Source organism: Triticum aestivum, chromosome 2D (genome assembly GCF_018294505.1).
Source record: "Triticum aestivum cultivar Chinese Spring chromosome 2D, IWGSC CS RefSeq v2.1, whole genome shotgun sequence".
NCBI lineage: Eukaryota > Viridiplantae > Streptophyta > Magnoliopsida > Poales > Poaceae > Triticum > Triticum aestivum.
In genome coordinates, this window is record NC_057799.1 from 488,757,958 (window position 1) to 488,778,994 (window position 21,037).

Here is a 21,037-nt window from a genome sequence, read left to right on the forward strand (position 1 = left end):
TATCCCTTTATGCTATCCAGAAATTCTATATCATTTCCAATCAGCAATATGTCATCCACATATAATATCAGAAATGCTACAGAGCTCCCACTCACTTTCTTGTAAATACAGGCTTCTCCAAAAGTCTGTATAAAACCAAATGCTTTGATCACACTATCAAAGCGTTTATTCCAACTCCGAGAGGCTTGCACCAGTCCATAAATGGATCGCTGGAGCTTGCACACTTTGTTAGCTCCTTTTGGATCGACAAAACCTTCCGGTTGCATCATATACAACTCTTCTTCCAGAAATCCATTCAGGAATGCAGTTTTGACATCCATTTGCCAAATTTCATAATCATAAAATGCGGCAATTGCTAACATGATTCGGACAGACTTAAGCATCGCTACGGGTGAGAAAGTCTCATCGTAGGCAATCCCTTGAACTTGTCGAAAACCTTTCGCAACAAGTCGAGCTTTGTAGACAGTAACATTACCGTCAGTGTTAGTCTTCTTCTTGAAGATCCATTTATTCTCAATGGCTTGCCGATCATCGGGCAAGTCAACCAAAGTCCACACTTTGTTCTCATACATGGATCCCATCTCAGATTTCATGGCTTCAAGCCATTTTGTGGAATCTGGGCCCACCATCGCTTCTTCATAGTTCGTAGGTTCGTCATGGTCTAGTAACATAACCTCCAGAACAGGATTACCGTACCACTCTGGTGCGGATCTTACTCTGCTTGACCTACGAGGTTCAATAACAACTTGATCTGAAGTTTCATGATCATCATCATTAACTTCCTCACTAATTGGTGTAGGTGTCACAGGAACCGGTTTCTGTGATGAACTACTTTCCAATAGGGGAGCGGGTACAGTTACCTCATCAAGTTCTACTTTCCTCCCACTCACTTCTTTCGAGAGAAACTCCTTCTCTAGAAAAATTCCAAATTTTAGCAACAAAAGTCTTGCCTTCGGATTTGTGATAGAAGGTGTACCCAACAGTCTCTTTTGGGTATCCTATGAAGACACATTTTTCTGATTTGGGTTCGAGCTTATCAGGTTGAAGCTTTCTCACATAAGCATCGCAGCCCCAAACTTTAAGAAATGACAACTTTGGTTTCTTGCCAAACCATAGTTCATAAGGCGTCGTCTCAACGGATTTTGATGGTGCCCTATTTAACGTGAATGCAGCCGTCTCTAAAGCATAACCCCAAAATGATAGCGGTAAATCAGTAAGAGACATCATAGATCGCACCATATCTAGCAAAGTACGATTACGACGTTCGAACACACCATTACGCTGTGGTGTTCCGGGTGGCGTGAGTTGCGAACTATTCCGCAATGTTTCAAATGAAGACCAAACTCGTAACTTAGATATTCTCCTCCACGATCAGATCGTAGAAACTTTATTTTCTTGTTACGATGATTTTCAACTTCACTCTGAAATTCTTTGAACTTTTCAAATGTTTCAGACTTATGTTTCATTAAGTAGATATACCCATATCTGCTTAAATCATCTGTGAAGGTGAGAAAATAATGATACCCGCCGCGAGCCTCAACATTCATCGGACCACATACATCTGTATGTATGATTTCCAACAAATCTGTTGCTCGCTCCATAGTTTCGGAGAACGGCGTTTTAGTCATCTTGCCCATGAGGCACGGTTCGCAAATACCAAGTGATTCATAATCAAGTGGTTCCAAAAGTCCATCAGTATGGAGTTTCTTCATGCGCTTTACACCGATATGACCTAAACGGCAGTGGCACAAATAAGTTGCACTATCATTATCAACTCTGCATCTTTTGGCTTCAATATTATGAATATGTGTATCACTACTATCGAGACTCAACAAAAATAGACCACTCTTCAAGGGTGCATGACCATAAAAGATATTACTCATATAAATAGAACAACCATGATTCTCTGATTTAAATGAATAACCGTCTCGCATCAAACAAGATCCAGATATAATGTTCATGCTCAACGCTGGCACCAAATAACAATTATTCAAGTCTAAAACTAATCCCGGAGGTAGATGTAGAGGTAGCGTGCCGACCGCGATCACATCGACTTTGGAACCATTTCCCACTTGCATCGTCACCTCGTCCTTAGCCAATCTTTGCTTAATCCGTAGTCCCTATTTCGAGTTGCAAATATTAGCAACCGAACCAGTATCAAATACCCAGGTGCTACTGCGAGCATTAGTAAGGTACACATCAATAACATGTATATCACATATACCTTTGTTCACCTTGCCATCCTTCTTATCCGCCAAATACTTGGGGCAGTTCCGCTTCCAGTGACCAGTCTGTTTGCAGTAGAAGCACTCAGTCTCAGGCTTAGGTCCAGACTTGGGTTTCTTCTCCTGAGCAGCAACTTGTTTGCTGTTCTTCTTGAAGTTCCCCTTCTTCTTCCCTTTGCCCTTTTTCTTGAAACTGGTGGTCTTGTTGACCATCAACACTTGATGCTCCTTCTTGATTTCTACCTCTGCAGCCTTTAGCATTGCGAAGAGCTCGGGAATTTTCTTATCCATCCCTTGCATGTTATAGTTCATCACGAAGCTCTTGTAGCTTGGGGGCAGTGATTGTTATACCCAGACATTTTGAGTATATGCTCACTAACAGAACTATTCTCCTCCATCTTACAGTTGTAGAACTTATTGGAGACTTCATATGTCTCAATCCGGGCATTTGCTTGAAATATTAACTTCAACTCCTGGAACATCTCATATGCTCCATGACGTTCAAAACGTCGTTGAAGTCCCGGTTCTAAGCCGTAAAGCATGGCACACTGAACTATCGAGTAGTCATCAGCTTTGCTTTGCCAGACGTTCATAACATCTGGTGTTGCTCCTGCAGCAGGTCTGGCACCTAGCGGTGCTTCCAGGACGTAATTTTTCTGTGCAGCAATGACGATAATCCTCAAGTTACGGACCCAGTCCGTGTAATTGCTACCATCATCTTTCAACTTTGCTTTCTCAAGGAACGCATTAAAATTCAACGGAACAACAGCATAGGCCATCTATCTACAATCAACATAGACAAGAAAAATACTATCAGGTACTAAGTTCATGATAAATTTAAGTTCAATTAATCATATTACTTAAGAACTCCCACTTAGATAGACATCCCTCTAATCCTCTAAGTGATCACGTGATCCAAATCAACTAAACCATGTCCGATCATCACGTGAGATGGAGTAGTTTCAATGGTGAACATCAGTATGTTGATCATATCTACTATATGATTCACGCTCGACCTTTCGGTCTTAGTGTTCCGAGGCCATATCTGTTATATGCTAGGCTCGTCAAGTTTAACCTGAGTATTCCGCATGTGCAACTGTTTTGCAACCGTTGTATTTGAACGTAGAGCCTATCACACCCGACCATCACGTGGTGCCTCAGCACGAAGAACTTTCGCAACGGTGCATACTCAGGGAGAACACTTATACCTTGATAATTTAGTGAGACATCATCTTATAATGCTATCGTCAATCAAAGCAAGATAAGATGCATAAAAGATAAACATCACATGCAATCAATATAAGTGATATGATATGGCCATCATCATCTTGTGCTTGTGATCTCCATCTCCGAAGCACCGTCATGATCACCATCGTCACCGGCGCGACACCTTGATCTCCATCGTAGCATCGTTGTCGTCTCGCCATCTTATGCTTCTACGACTATCGCTACCGCTTAGTGATAAAGTAAAGCATTACAGGGCGTTTGCATTGCATACAATAAAGCGACAACCATATGGCTCCTGCCAGTTGCGATAACTCGGTTACAAAACATGATCATCTCATACAATAAAATTTAGCATCATGCCTTGACCATATCACATCACAACATGCCCTGCAAAAACAAGTTAGACGTCCTCTACTTTGTTGTTGCAAGTTTTACGTGGCTGCTACGGGCTGAGCAAGAACCGTTCTTACCTACGCATCAAAACCACAACGATAGTTCGTCAAGTTAGTGTTGTTTTAACCTTCTCAAGGACCGGGCGTAGCCACACTCGGTTCAACTAAAGTTGGAGAAACTGACACCCGCCAGCCACCTGTGTGCAAAGCACGTCGGTAGAACCAGTCTCGCGTAAGCGTATGCGTAATGTCGGTCCGGGCCGCTTCATCCAACAATACCGCTAAACCAAAGTATGACATGCTGGTAAGCAGTATGACTTGTATCGCCCACAACTCACTTGTGTTCTACTCGTGCATATAACATCTACGCATAAAACCAGGCTCGGATGCCACTGTTGGGGAACGTAGTAATTTCAAAATTTTCCTACGCACACACAGGATCATGGTGATGCATAGCAACGAGAGGGGAGAGTATGTCCACGTACACTCGTAGACCGAAAGCGGAAGCGTTAGCACAACGCGGTTGATGTAGTCGTACGTCTTCACGATCCGACCGATCAAGTACCGAACGTACGGCACCTCCAAGTTCAGCACACGTTCAGCTCGATGACGTCCCTCGAACTACGATCCAGCCGAGTGTTGAGGGAGAGTTTCACTAGCACGACGGCGTGGTGACGATGATGATGTTCTACCGACGCAGGGCTTCGCCTAAGCACCGCTATGATATTATCGAGGTGGACTATGGTGGAGGGGGGGCACCGCACACGGCTAAAAGATCAATGATCAATTGTTGTGTCTATGGGGTGCCCCCTGCCCCCTTATATAAAGGAGCAAGGGGGGAGAGGCGGCCGGCCAGGAGGAGGCGCGCCAGGAGGAGTCCTACTCCCACCGGGAGTAGGACTCCCTCCCTTCCTTGTTGGATTAGGAGAAGGGAGGAAGGAAAGGGGGGCGCCGCCCCCCTCCTTGTCCAATTCGGACTAGAGGGGGAGGGGGCGCGCGGCCTGCCCTGGTCGCCCCTCCTCTTCTCCACTAAGGCCCATGTAGGCCCGTTAAACCCCCGGAGGGTTCCGGTAACCCCCGGTACTCCGGTATATATCCGATAACCCCCGGAACCATTCCGGTGTCTGAACATAGTCGTCCAATATATCAATCTTCATGTCTTGACCATTTCGAGACTCCTCATCATGTCCATGATCACATCCGGGACTCTGAACTACCTTCGGTACATCAAAACATATAAACTCATAATATAACTATCGTCGAAACTTTAAGCGTGCGGACCCTATGGGTTCGAGAACTATGTAGACATGACCGAGACACGTCTCTGGTCAATAACCAATAGCGGAACCTAGATGCTCATATTGGCTCCCACATATTCTACGAAGATCTTTATCGGTCAAACCGCATAACAACATACGTTGTTCCCTTTGTCATCGGTATGTTACTTGCCCGAGATTCGATCGTCGGTATCTCAATACCTAGTTCAATCTCGTTACCGGAAAGTCTCTTTACTCGTTCCGTAATACATCATCCCGCAACTAACTCATTAGTTGCAATGTTGCAAGGCTTAAGTGATGTGCATTACCGAGTGGGCCCAGAGATACCTCTCCGACAATCGGAGTGACAAATCCTAATCTCGAAATACGCAAACCCAACAAGTACCTTTGGAGACACCTGTAGAGCACCTTTATAATCACCCAGTTACGTTGTGATGTTTGGTAGCACACAAAGTGTTCCTCCGGTAAATGGGAGTTGCGTAATCTCATAGTCATAGGAACATGTATAAGCCATGAAGAAAGCAATAGCAACATACTAAATGATCGAGTGCTAAGCTAACGGAATGGGTCAAGTCAATCACATCATTCTCCTAATGATGTGATCCCGTTAATCAAATGACAACTCATGTCAATGGCTAGGAAACATAACCATGTTTGATCAACGAGCTAGTCAAGTAGAGGCATACTAGTGACACTCTGTTTGTCTATGTATTCACACAAGTATTATGTTTCCGGTTAATACAATTCTAGCATGAATAATAAACATTTATCATGATATAAGGAAATAAATAATAACTTTATTATTGCCTCTAGGGCATATTTCCTTCACATATACCCTGGAAACATCATATACGGAGCCAAAACCCTATTTCCACCGCCGCAACCTTCTTTACCCGTGAGATCCCATCTTGGGGCCTTTTCCAGCGCTCCGCCGGAGGGGGCATTGATCACGGAGGGCTTCTACATCAACACCATAGCCTCTCCGATGATGTGTGAATAGTTTACCTCAGACCTTCGGGTCCATAGTTATTAGCTAGATGGCTTCTTCTCTCTCTTTGGATCTCAATACAAAGTTCTCCTCGATCTTCTTGGAGATCTATTTAATGTAACTCTTCTTTTGCGGTGTGTTTGTCGAGATCCGATTAATTGTGGGTTTATGATCAAGTTTATCTATGAACAATATTTGAATCTCCTCTGAATTCTTTTATGTATGATTGGTTATCTTTGCAAGTCTCTTCGAATTATCAGTTTGGTTCGGCCTACTAGATTGATCTTTCTTGAAATGGGAGAAGTGCTTAGCTTTGGGTTCAATCTTGCGGTGTCCTTTCCCAGTGACAGCAGGGGCAGCAAGGCACGTATTGTATTGTTGCCATCGAGGATAAAAAGATGGGGTTTATATCATATTGCATGCGTTTATCCATCCACATCATGTGATCTTGCTTAAAGCATTACTCTGTTCTTATGAACTTAATACTCTAGATGCATGCTGGATAGGGTCGATGTGTGGAGTAATAGTAGTAGATGCAGAATCGTTTCGGTCTACTTGTCACGGATGTGATGCCTATATACATGATCATACCTACATATTCTCATAACTATGCTCAATTCTATCAATTGCTCGACAGTAATTCGTTTACCCACCGTAATACTTATGCTATCTTGAGAGAAGCCACTCGTGAAACCTATGGCCCCCGGTCTATTTTCCATCATATTAATCTTCCAACACTTAGCTATTTCTATTGCCGTTTATTTTACTTTGCATCTTTATTTCTCTTTATCATAAAAATACCAAAAATATTATCTTATCATATCTATCAGATCTCACTCTCGTAAGTGACCGTGAAGGGATTGACAACCCCTTTATCGCGTTGGTTGCGAGGTTCTTATTTGTTTGTGTAGGTGCGTGGGACTCGAGCGTGGTCTCCTACTGGATTGATACCTTGGTTCTAAAAATTGAGGGAAATACTTACGCTACTTTACTACATCACCCTTTCCTCTTCAAGGGAAACCAACGCAGTGCTCAAGAGGTAGCAACCGCTTGCTGATAGATCTCTGCGGCGACACCTCTCCACCTCCTCCTTTAACTTTCTAATACGTTTGGCCAGATCACCAAGCACATTATGACTCCAGTTGTCCAGCTCGCGGAGCACAGATCAGAGGCCACTTTGAACATACCCGTCTCCTATGATTTTTGCCCGGTCCTAAGCGTTCTGGACTCTAATGTCACATTCCTCCTCAACTAGCCAGCGGGCCTCAAATCTCTTCACCTGTTCTGGGTTTTGTTGTCTCCTCATTGGCTGGCCCCCGTACAGATCAACACAGACAGGACGGTGGTCAGATTTGCGGGGATCACCGTTAATCACCTTGTATCCTGGAAAACGGGCACGCCAAGCGGGGTTAGCCACAGCTCTATCAAGTCTCTCACGGATATAACCATCAACATGATAATTGTTATTTCTCTAGGTGAAAATGTCTCCCTTGAAACCAAGGTCATGCAACTCACAGAAAGCTAAAGCATCTCTAAATTGTTGCATACAAGCTTGGCTACGGGCTACACCACCCTGCTTTTCATAGTTAAACATGATCTCATTAAAGTCTCCAATGCAAAGCCACGGCAGGTTGTCTTGATTGTGGAGGGTACGGAGGAGTCGCCATGTCTCCGATTTGATTCGCGGATCTCCGTACACCCTAGTCAGTCTCCATTTGGACCCATCTTCATCGGTCACAGTTGTGTCAATATGAATCTTGCCGTCCCATCGTAAGCTCAGATCAATCCCCCTCCTCCAGAACAACGCCACCCCTCCACTTTTACCATCACAGTCCCGAGCCACCATATGCATCAAACCAAGTTTTATTCAGAATTTATCTAGCCTCTTCTCGGTGAGCCTGGTCTCAGACAAGAAAAGGATGTCGGGGTCCTCCTTCTTCTGGATGTCTAGAAGACCACGAACTGCCGGCCCGTTCCCCATCCCCCGGCAGTTCCACGCCACAATCTTCAGGTGCTCGCAGGGCTGACCCGATAGCCCCGCGTTCTTTGGTCCAGTTTCCGTAGCTTGATCCGCCTGGTGTTCCACACATACTTTCTTTTGCGAACCTCCCTCCTCACCCTCCAGCTCCCCCGGTCCTCTTTTACACGGCACCACCGGGACCGAAACCACACTAGCTGAATTACTATCCTCAGATCCTTTCTTGCCCTTCAACCTTTTGAAAGTACTCCCCTTCTTGGCTTTTACCTCAGCCGGGTTGAGCACCTGCACCGTCCTCTCAGACTCCCCATCTCCACTGTTCACGTGGGGCGACTGCATGGGCCTGTGCTGCATGGCCTCGTGTGATGTGCTCGGGATCGCACCGACTCCATCCCCGGTCCCCACTATTCCAGAGGTAGCTGGAATGGTGTCCTGACCAGTGGACTGATTTGGCGGGCCAGCCCTCACCTCGGGCTCCACGGCCCCCTTCTTTCCCAGCTGTTCCTGCACCTTTTCGCCTGCCCCTGCATTCTCCACTCCCTCCTGCGTAAAGCTCAGCTGTTTAGGATTTCCACTACGGCCATGGCCCTCCTTCTTTTTGATAGGGCTCATAACCTCCTGTTCCTTCTCCTCATCTTCAACCATATCCGCCCAACTCTTACGTTCCTTGCGCCATGAGGGGCCATCACTACCAGATTGAGATTTTTCCCGCCCCCTGACCCCCCTCTGCTTCCCGAACTATGACTGCCCGAGTAGGGGCGACTGTCTCTTCTCTGCCAAAGCTCACCCCCTTGGGTTTTCCCATGTACGCCCGCAGCCACGGTCCAAACTGCCTTCGGTCTCCCTTCCCCAGCTTCCTCGTACAGAGCTTGTCGCTATGACCAAGCACACCACAGACGTAGCAGAAATCCGGCAGGTATTCATATTCAAACGGACACCAGTTCTTGTCTTCCTCCTGCTCAATCTCCCCTTGCGTGATCATCCTGCCATCCTCCTCCTCGTCAGCAATTCGGAAGCCCCTCATGAGGGGCGCCTTTATATTCATGCAAACTTTTACCCGGAGATATCTCATCACAGCACGCCCATCCGGTCCAGCATCCACATCCACCACTTCTCTAATCTCAGCGCCAATGGTTTCACCTACCTCCCTGCTCATGAATCCGAGCAGGAGACGTAGGACTCAGACCCAAATCGGTATTGTATCGAAAGCATAGTCCTCAATCCTTTTCCTTGGCACATAATCTTCCACTACTAAGAGATCATTCCCAAATTAGCACGGCCCGTTGTCAATTGCCATCTTCTTCCCTGATTCTTGCCTGAAAGTAAATAGAAAGGTGTTCTCCCCAACCTCCTTGCAGTCGATGCCCCGGATCGGACACCAAATCCGCCCCAAGGTCTCAGCCATCGCCTCCACGAACACCGGCTTCTCTGAAAGGAGTTTTGCCAGCGCCTGCGGTTCCACCACACCGGCCTTGCCAGATCCAGCCCACCCAATCTTGATTCCCTTCTTCTCCTTCTCCGACAGTTTCAAGCCCTGCAGCAGCCCTTCGACTTTCTCCATCCTGAGGTGTTGACAGACTCGCACTGAACCCTAAGTAGGGAACTACGGTGGTGTTCGATCTCGTGCCCTAGTCACGAGAAAGGCCTATGGTGGTGGGTGGGACGCGCACTGGGTGGAGACAGTGAGGAACAGGCGTGGTTGGTGATGGCCGAGGACGACGGATGGCAGTGCGACGAGCGGCGACGCACGACAAACCCTAGATCGCCGGGACTATCGCCTGGGACGAGGAACTAACCATCACACAAGGGACGAACCCTTTTCATGTTTCAAGATGTTCTGGCCGAAGCGGCGCTGCACGCATTCTTTTTTTAGGGGTGAAACAAGGCTTCATTACTCAAATTCCACATTATGTGGGTTAGGAAAAGGGCCATGGGGTTCGGATAACCAAACATGCCACCCCTCATCCAAAGAATATGAGAACTTGCCTAACCTATCCACATCGGTGTTTGTAGCTCTACCTTCGAAAGTAAAATTACAACCATGAGAAGAACCTCTAATCTTAATCTCGCTAATGATAGAACCATACCCTCCTCGACTGCCTTTGTGGATGTCGTTGACCACCCACTTCGAATCAGACGCTATGATGACGTTGTGGATCACCAAATCTTCTGCCAGTGCTAAACCCTCTCTGCAAGCTATTGCTTCCAACGTCTCTACATCGGTAATCCCCAAGATCACCAAGGCTGAGCTGCCTAGAAAATTTCCTAGCTCATCTCCACGCTCGCCCGCCACTATAGGTGCTCGAGATCCCGACATTGACATGAATTTTGGCGAAGCCTGGTGGTGCGTGCATAGGTGGTTTCGGTAGCTCCAGGGCGGGGATCCGATGCTGCTAGGTCCGGATCTGGCCCAAACAATATTGATCGTCTTATGCTCTGGTTACAGGTGTTTGCACAAACTGGCACCCCCCTCGTGCTCGACCTATTTAACACTTTTTTTCTTGTCCACAAACGTTTCTCGCGCGTGCAAGTTCCTGTTCGACTAGTCCAATCAGTTTTTTCTGTCCTATTTTAGGAACCTTCTACAAGGTTCCATCGGTTTTTCCTGGAGTTTTTTCTGGTTTGTTATAGGACGAGTTTGTATGGTTTTTCCTTTTTTTTCTTTCCCATTTTATTTTTATTTTTTATTTTTCTTTTTATTATTTTTCAAAATTCATGAACTTTTCTTATGTTTTCAAATTCGTGGACATTTATAATTTTTCAAATTCGTTGATAGTTTTCTTTTGATTTCTTTATTCTATTCATTCGAATGTGTGAATTTTTTCAATTTCATGAACTTTTCTAACATTTATGAACTCTTTTCAACTTTTTCCAATTTGTTGTGAATTTTTTCACATTACAAAATTTTTCAAAACCTTTTTTTTTTGCAATCAGTTTTTTTCCGAATGCATGACCATTTCCCAATCCCGAGAACTCTTTCAAATTTTGTGAAATGTTTTTCAAAATCTGATTTTCTCAAATGCATGAACTATTTCTTCAAATTCCATGAATTTTTTGATTGTTTGAACATTTTTCACATGCGTGAACGATTTTGGAATTTATGAACTGTATTCAACCACAATTTTTTTCTTCAAATTTGGTCTATTTTCAATTTTACAAGTTGTTTCCAAATGTTTTTTTCTCAATAGTTAACAGTAAATTGGTCAACGGTCATACTATCCACGTGTCAACCCACCAGGCATAGCTGGGTAGGCCCAGGACGTGCACGGGCGCCAGTAGGCCTATCTAGCGCTAAGGGTACTGGTTAGGAGCTCTCCGCATGTGGTATGTACTAGCTGAGGCGTATTGTGTTTGACAATAGAGAAGGCTACGACGGTCGCGAGCAGTTTAACAGACAACCAGTAGAAAAAAAAAATCAAAAATAGGCCATGACGGATGGCGCACTTTGATCCAGGCACGGGTCTGTATCGCTTCATTTGAGACTGAAGTAAGGACTCACCTCAAGGAGCGCCTTCCCAGTCTCTAGTATTGGGCCGACAAAACTTCCTAGTTACTTCTTTTTATTTTATGTTTGTTCGCGTATTATATTTGTTTCTTACTTTTGTTTATATTTTTTTAAGAAAATACATACATTCCATAACTTATCTCTTTCGAGAGAATTTTTTTTAAAAAACAACGAATTATAAATATGTTAACATGGTGCAAAAATTTCTTAACATAATTTTAGAAAATGTTGATAGCGTTGCAAAAATAAATGTGACACATAAAAAATGTTCACTCTTTTAATAAAATTATATGCCAATTTTATAAAATTTGTACCATTCAAAAAATGAACATTACGTTGGAAAAATACTTTTACCCATTAATATTTTTTGAATGCTGACAGTTGTAAAAACTGTGTTCACGTAGTTTAAAAAACAAGTTTTTTATCATTAAAAAAACGCATCAGCAATGTTTTTGAAAAAATCAACACATATTCGTTCATTATTTATTTCAGAAATATCAAACGATTGTAAAAAATCTATCAAATTTATACAAAAAGAATGTACAATGCATACGGGGAAAGAATTAGATACCAAAATATATGTTTGAAAAATGGTTAATCGTGTATTTCAAAAATGTAAACATGCGTGAAAAATGTTTCATATGTATATGGAAAATGTACATATGTATGAACTATAGACAACAAAAAAATTGAAAAAAATGTTAACCATGTATTTATAAAATGATAAATGTGTATAAAACAAACGTTCCTATGTATACAAAAAATGTAAAATGTGTATGAAAAAGGGTAGACATCAAAACATACTTTTTAAATGTTATTATGTATTTATAATTTTCTAAACATGCATAAAACATATTCTTGCTGTATAAGAAAATGTACAACATGTATGGGAAAAGTATATATGAATTGGAAAAAATAAGAAGAAAAAACAAATGAAACCCAAAGAAAACCGTAAATAAAAATAAATAAAAAGTAAAGAAGAAGAAACCAACAAATACTGAAGAAAGCCGGTGAAAGCTGTAAACACAGGAAAGTAAGAAAAGAAAAGAAAACATTGCAAACTGATGAAAATAAAAAATGTAACAAAAACACACAAAAAAAGAAACAAATGGAGAAAAATGTAACCGAAGTGAACCATAAAAACACACAAAAGGAAAGAAAAACAAAGAAAACCCAGTGAAAATCGTATAGGAAACAAAGAAAGAATGAAAAGAAATAACCTTTGAAAACCGTAAAGAAAGAAAGAAAGAAGGAAAGAAAGCGATGAAATCACCTTAAAGGAAAAGAAAGAAAGAAAGAAAGAAAGAAAGAAAGAAAAAAGCGATGAAATCGACAGAAAACCGTAAAGAAAACACACATTAAAGGAAAGGGAATAAAAAACCATGTAGAATCCAAAGAAAAAGAAGACAACAAAGAAGAAGAAGAAGAAGAAGAAGACAACAAAGAAGAAGAAGAAGAAGAAGGTTCGCTAGCAACAAAGAGAAACAGCAGGCCGTTCCAGTGACACGAGGGGAAAACCCTTCATGCGAGATTTAGCATAGGGCTCGCACCTAGCGAGCGCGTTGATTCGACAACTGATGGCCTGATTGAGACCATTGTTGAGGAAATTGTTAACTACTAGCTGCTCGGTTGGTTGACGAGTAGGGGATTGATAGGCTAATCGACAAGTGAATCGGCTATTTATTCAATTAATCGGACGGTTTATTAGTTTATCGGCTACTCGATAACCCTACGACTAATGATTAATCGGCAAGTTAACTGGTTAATTAGACGAATTCTTAAACAGGGATTGAGACAGAGATTTTGGAAATCCGTGAAAGAAATTACTCGTTTCGTAAAAAGGATCAAGATGAAACAAAATATTTGTGTTATATATAAAGTACTAATTCTTGAAATCTATGTGGCGCACACACGGACAGGTGAAGCTCCAAAGTCCAAACGCGTTGCTTGGTTACAGAAATAGACGATATGCTTTCCCGGGCAGCCCGGGCACACTCGCCGACCAAACATAAAATGTCGTATCAACGAAATGACGCTAGAAGCTATAGGTGGCTACTGGTGCTGCTCCTATCCAGAGTACAATTTTTTTGCTTACATTGCGTTCACGCGTGCGTCAAGAGCGAGCGACGTATCAGCAGGTGCACGCAATTCACCGCTTGATACGGCCCATCAGGAGCAGGAGCAGGAGCAGGTGGCCGGCCGGCGCCACGCCCGCATCGGATGGGAAGCAAGGGAGCACCAAACAGTGCAAGTGGCCGCGGCCGCGCCTCCTGCTTGCATCAAAACAGCTGAGCCTGTGGCCGGAGGACAAGCACGCCGAGGTGGCGCGTGCGCTGGGGGTGCTTGCACGTCGCAGCGCAAGCGGAAAACATCAATCATTTGACTCCTCTGAGAGGAAAAAAACAAGCAGCCGCATGATAGGCACAGCCGGCCCGTTGTGTGCAAGAGACGGTGGGAGTGGACAGATGAGATGGAAAGCTGAGGGCGGGCAGAAGATCGAGGGCAGAGCGAGGGAGGCCGGGAGCGCCGAAGAGGTAGGTGCCGACGTATAGAGTATAGGCACTACGGTAAGCAGCGCAGGCAGGACGGGAGGAGGAGGCTAGGCTAGGCTAGCGCGCTAGACATGTGGAGATGGTTGCACCGTTATTATCCCTGTAGACGACGGTGGCGCGCAGGGATCCATCACATCGGCCAATGGCCCGGCCCGGCCCCTCATAATTCCGTGGCAGCGAGCGGGGGCCCATGATGCTGCTGCCGCTGCCTCCGGTACTACGCGCCATCCGGCCGGCAGAGCGAGCTAGCTAGCGCTGCGGCAGCAGCGGTGCTAGCTACTACTACTGGAGTAGTATTACGAAACCGCCCCTCGCGCGCGCATGCGGAATTGCGGACGCGGCGCTGCCTATACGCCGGCCGAGGCCTCGCTCTCGCTCGCAGGATGGCTGGCTGGCTGGCTAGCTCCCTTCCCTACTGTGGCCGACCCCGGGCAGCCTTGACCCCCGGCCTGCGCCGCGGCAGGGCTTTCGCAGGCTGCCGCTGCGCTAGCTAGCGCGGCCTGCTGCCTGCCTGCCTGCCTGCGTGGCCTCAGTTCTGATCGTCGCCTAGCGCGGCGTCTAAGCGGCACGCTGCACTGCGCGCGCCTGACGCGCACGCCGAACGATGCGCGCGGTACGTACCGCGGCGTTGTAGCCATGCGTGTAGAGCCCTTCTGCTTGTCGCCGTGGGGTATGGTATGGGGCGCACGTACTTTCCTACGGATAGGGACTCGTCACGCCGGTTTCCCACACCGGATATGGATGCATGGAGGCAGCTTGTTTCTCGAGCGATCGAACGAATGGGGAAGGGAGTTGGGAACGGACGCCCACGGCCCGGCCACCCGAGCGGGCCTTTCGTTTCTCTCGCGCTGCCATAGATACAAGTTTGTAGCAGCAAATCTTGCACATGATCAAGGTAGAAGAACGCATCAGCAATTTTGTCGAGCATATGCGTTGGACGGCACTGATTATGAACGGAGTCTGATGATTAGACTTCACCAGTCGACCTACTGTCGACCTACTGTGCAATGGATTGGATCATTCGACGGCTGCAACAGTTACGGGTGGACCGGCCTAGGTCCGTCAAGAAGACAGTAATATCAAATAAATATAATACTCGCTCCGAAACAAAATTAATTGACGCACCTCTAATACAGTTAATATAACAATGTATCTAACGATATTGATTTCACATTATTATATGTTGGTACTTTTCGCTGCACGTTTGGTAACTGTTGATGAAGTTTGACATTCCAAAAAAATTTAAATTTGTGTGCACTATATTTTGGAATTGAGGTACTACGTTCCATAATCGTGAACTGAGCTACTAGGTTTGTCCTAAAAAAATTCTACCATTAGCTTCCGTGTCGCCTCCCCCGCGGGCGACCCGGGAGAACACCGCCGCCAACTAGGGTTCCCCATCCCCGCCGTCCCTCCCCTCGCCGCCGCCGACGTGCACCATCGGCATTCGGCAAAGTCCTCATGGTGTTGGCTGCGGCGGGGCTCTCCTCTCTTGGCGTGCGGGTGGGGGTGCGGAGTCTCCTCTCTATGTCAGCGCCGCGGGGATTCAAGTCATCCCCAAGTCCGGTCCCATCCAACGACGCCCTTGTCTCACTGGCGGAGTCTTCTCTCTGGCACGATCTGGGAACCACCAGTGGGTGCAGCCATCTGCTGGCGGATCTGGGAGCCCTTGCCTAGATCCAATCGGGGATGGAGGCGACTGGCTTGGTGGTGGCCGGCGGCCCCACGGGATACGGTGGCCAGGCCGCGCCGGTGAGGCATGGCAGGGTTGACCGGCACATCAGCCCAAGCCATGGAGGTGCTTGGGGCTGTGCTGGTGGTTGTCCGAAGGAGGCGGTCCGGTGCACACGCTAGTGGATGGAGATTCGTGGAGCAGATCCGGGTGAAAACCTGCTTTCGGCTATTGCTAAAGCCGGTGATGACGACGCTTCCTGTGTCGTCTACTTCTTGAAGACATCACCGAGGAGAAGGTCCAGACTCCCTCTGCTACCTCCGGGGGAAACCCTAGATCAGACCATCGGATGACGGCGGCGCTCTTGTGTCGTTCCCCCCAGGGGCATTATCCTTGGAGGTGTGCATTGGCTCGAGGGACCAGTGGACGATTTCAGCAGTTGAGTGGCATTTCATGCGACACATCGATGTCGTGGAGTCTCGGCGGCGTGGCGCTGGAGGGACTCAACGACAGATGCGTGATGATGGACGCGCGTAGGGAGGAGGCGTTGTCTGGCACCGTGGGGGCGTCGATGGCAGGCCTGGCAAGGTCGATGCGCCACTACCTGCTCTGAAGATGGATCTGTGGAAGACGGCGGTGGCGGCCCCTGTGAGTGTGTCGGACCGCTATGTGCCCCAGACCCAGGAAATGGCTGTTGGAAATATGCCCTAGAGGCAATAATAAAGTGGTTATTATTATATTTCCTTGTTCATGATAATCGTTTATTATCCATGCTATAATTGTACTGACCGGAAACTCAAATACATGTATGGATACATAGACAACAACATGTCCCTACTAAGCCTCTATTGGACTAGCTCGTTGATCAAAGATGGCTATGGTTTCCTAGTCATAGACGTGAGTTGTCATTTGATAACGGTATCACATCATTAGGAGAATGATGTGATGGACAAGACCCAAACTATAAACGTAGCATATGATCGTATCAAGTTTACTGCTATCGTTTTTCTGCATGTCAAGTGTATGTTCCTATGACCATGATATCATGCAACTCACTGACAACGTAGGAGTGCCTTGTGTGTACCAAACGTCACAACGTAACTGGGTGAATTTAAAGGTGTTCTACAGGTATCTCCGAGGGTGTCTGTTGAGTTGGCATGGATCAAGACTGGGATTTGTCACTCCGTATGACGGAGAGGTATCTCAGGGCCCACTCGATAATACAACATCACAATAAGCTTGCAAGCAATGTGACCAATGAGTTAGTCACGGGATCTTGTATTACGGAACGAGTAAAGAGACTTGCTGGTAACGAGATTGAACTAGGTATGGAGATACCGACGATCGAATCTCGGGCAAGTAACATACTGATAGACAAAGGGAACTGCATACGGGATTAGCTGAATCCTTGACATCGAGGTTCGACCGATAAGATCTTCGTAGAATATGTAGGAACCAATATGGGCATCCAGGTCCCGCTATTGGTTATTGACCGTAGAGGTGTCTCCGTCATGTCTGCATAGTTCTCGAACACGCAGGGTCTACACACTTAACGTTTGGTGACGATATAAGTATAGTTGAGTCATTATGGTGGTTACCGAAGGTTGTTCAGAGTCTCGGATGAGATCTTGGACGTGACGAGGAACTCAGGAATGGTCCGGAGGTGAAGATTGATATATTGGACGAAGGGTATTGGAGTACAGAATTGTTCCAGGGGTACCGGGTGATGACCAGCCTCACCGAAAGGGGTTTCGGGGGGCCCCGACAAGTGTTGGGGGGCCCCATGGGGCAAGGGGAGGGGGCAAACCAGCCCACTAAGGGGCTGAGCGCCCCTCTCACCCCATCTCACGTAACCAAGAGGGTTGGGGGCGCCCCCCTAGGGCTTCCCACCTCCGGGCTTAGGGGGAAAGTCACCCTAGGGGAGATCCCATCTGCCCTGCCGCCGCCCCCTAGGGGAAACCTTAGGGGCGCCCACCCCTCCTCCCTTCCCTTATATATAGAGAGGTAGAGAGAGGGCAGCCGCACCCCAGAGAACACATCTCCACGCCACGGCGCTGCTTCTCCTCTCCCTCGCATCCCTCTTCCTCTCCATAGTGCTTAGCGAAGCTCTGCTGACATTCCACCACCACCACCGCCACCACGCCGTCGTGCTGCCGGAGGACTCGAGCTACCACTTCACCATCGCTCGCTGGATCGAGGAGGTGAAGGCGTTATCAAGACGTACGTGTGTTGAACGCGGAGGTGCCGTCCGTTCGGCACTTGGATCGGGAGTTCGCGGGACAGATCGTGATTGGATCGCGAAGACGTTTGACTACATCAATCGCGTTTCTTAACGCTTCCGCTTAGCGATCTACAAGGGTATGTAGATCCAATCTCTCCTCTCATAGATGTTCATCTCCTTGGTTGATCTTGGTGAGCGTAGGAAAATTTTGTTTCCCATGCAACATTCCCCAACAGTGGTATCAGAGTTAAGTCTGTGCGTAGATGACATCACGAGTAGAACATAAAGGAGTTTGTGGGCGTTGATATTCAGATTGCTTCCTTCCTTGGTCTTTTCTTGATTCGGCGGTATTGTGGGATGAAGCGGCCCAGACCAACCTTACATCTCCACGTACATCAGATCGGTTCCATTGACAGACATGTGACTTTGTTGCATAAAGATGGCTGGCGGGTGTCTGTCTCTCCCATCTTAGTTGAATCGGATTCGACAAAGGCGGTCCTTGTAGAAGGTTAAATAGCAACTTGTGAAGGAAATATGCCCTAGAGGCAATAATAAAGTTGTTATTTATATTTACTTATATCATGATAAATGTTTATTATTCATGCTAGAATTGTATTAACCGGAAACTTAGTACATGTGTGAATACATAGACAAACATAGTGTCCCTAGTATGCCTCTACTTGACTAGCTCGTTAATCAAAGATGGTTAAGTTTCCTAGCCATAGACATGTGTTGTCATTTGATGAACGGGATCACATCGTTAGAGAATGATGTGATGGACAAGATCCATCCGCTAGCTTAGCACCATGATCGTTTAGTTTATTGCTATTGCTTTCTTCATGACTTATACATGTTCCTCTGACTATGAGATTATGAAACTCCCGAATACCAGAGGAACACTTAGTGTGCTATCAAACGTCACAACGTAACTGGGTGATTATAAAGATGCTCTACAGGTGTTTCCAATGGTGTTTGTTGAGTTGGCATAGACCGAGATTAGGATTTGTCACTCCGTGTATCGGAGAGGTATCTCTGGGCCCTCTCGGTAATGATCATCACTATAAGACTTGCAAGCAATGTGACTAATGAATTAGTTGCGGGATGATGCATTACGGAGCGAGTAGAGAGACTTGCCGGTAATGAGATTGAACTAGGTATGATGATACCGACGATCGAATCTCGGGCAAGTAACATACCGATGACAAAGGGAACATCGTATGTTGTTATGCGGTTTGACTGATAAAGATCTTCGTAGAATATGTAGGAGCCAACATGAGCATCCAGGTTCCGCTATTGGTTATTGACCGGAGATGTGTCTCGGTCATGTCTACATAGTTCTCGAACCCGTAGGGTCCGCACGCTTAACGTTCGATGACGATTTGTATTATGAGTTATGTGATTTGATTACCGAAGTTTGTTCGGAGTCCCGGATGAGATCACGAACATGACGAGGAGTCTCGAAATGGTTGAGACATAAAGATTGATATATTGGACGATGTTATTCGGACACCGGATGAGTTCCGAGAGGTACCGGATAATTATCGGAGTGCCGGAGGGTTATCGGAACCCCCCGGGGGAACTAATGGGCCTCGATGAGCCTTAGTGGGAAGAGAGGAAGGATCAAGTGGGGCTGGCCGCGCGCCCCTGGGTCCGAATTGGACTAGGGGAAGGGGGCGGCGCCCCCCTTTCCTTCCCTTCCCCCTCTTCCTTCCTTCTTCCCCCTCTTCCTTCCTTCTTCCCCCTCTTTCTTAGGTGGAAACCTACCAAGACTTGGAGTCCTAGTAGGATTCCCCTATCCTGGTGCACCCTTGGAGGGCCGGCTGGCCTCTCGTCCCCTCCTTTATATACAGGGGCAGGGGGCACCCTAGAACACACAATTTTCTCTTAACCGTGTGCGGTGCCCCCCTCCACAGTAACACAAGTCGATCATATCATCGTAGTGCTTAGGCGAAGCCCTGCGCTGGTAGCTTCATCATCACCGTCGCCACGCCGTCGTGTTGACGGAACTCTCCCTCGGCCTCAACTGGATCAAAAGATCGAGGGACGTCATCGAGCTGAACGTGTGCTGAACGCGGAGGTGCCGTACGTTCAGTGCTTAGATCGGTTGGATTGCGAAGACGTTCGAGTACATCAACCGCGTTACTTAACTCTTCCGCTTTCGGTCTTCGACGGTACGTGGACACACTCTCCCCGCTCGTTGCTATGCTTCTCCTAGATAGATCTTGCATGATCGTAGGAAAATTTTGAAATACTACGTTCCCCAACAGTGGCATCTGAGCCAGGTCTATGCGTAGATGTTATATGCACGAGTAGAACACAAAGAGTTGTGGGCGATAATAGTCGTACTGCTTACCAACAACGTCTTACTTTGATTCGGTGGTATTGTTGGATGAAGCGGCCCAGACTGAGATTACATGACCGCGCTCATGAGACTGGTTCTACCGACGTGCTTCGCACATAGGTGGCTAGTGGGTGTCTGTTTCTCCAACTTTAGTTGAATCGAGTTTGACTACGCCCGGTCCTTGTTGAAGGTTAAAGTAGCACACTTGATGAAAATTCATTGTGTCGTTGATGCGTAGGTAAGAACGGTTCTTGCTAGAAGCCCGTAGCAGCCATGTAAAACTTGCAACAACAAAGTAGAGGACATCTAACTTGTTTTTGCACGGCTTGCTGTGATGTGATATGGTCAAGACGTGATGATATATAAATTGTTGTATGAGATGATCATGTTTTGTAAAAGTTATCGGCAACTGGCAGGAGCCTTATGGTTGTCGCTTTATTGTATGAAATGCAATCGCCATGTAATTGCTTTACTTTATCACTAAGCGGCAGCGATAGTCGTAGAAGCAATAGTTGGCGAGACGACAACGATGCTACGATGGAGATCAAGGTGTCAAGCCGGTGATGATGGTGATCATGACGGTGCTTTGGAGATGGAGATCGAAGGCACAAGGTGATGATGGCCATATCATATCACTTATTTTGATTGCATATGATGTT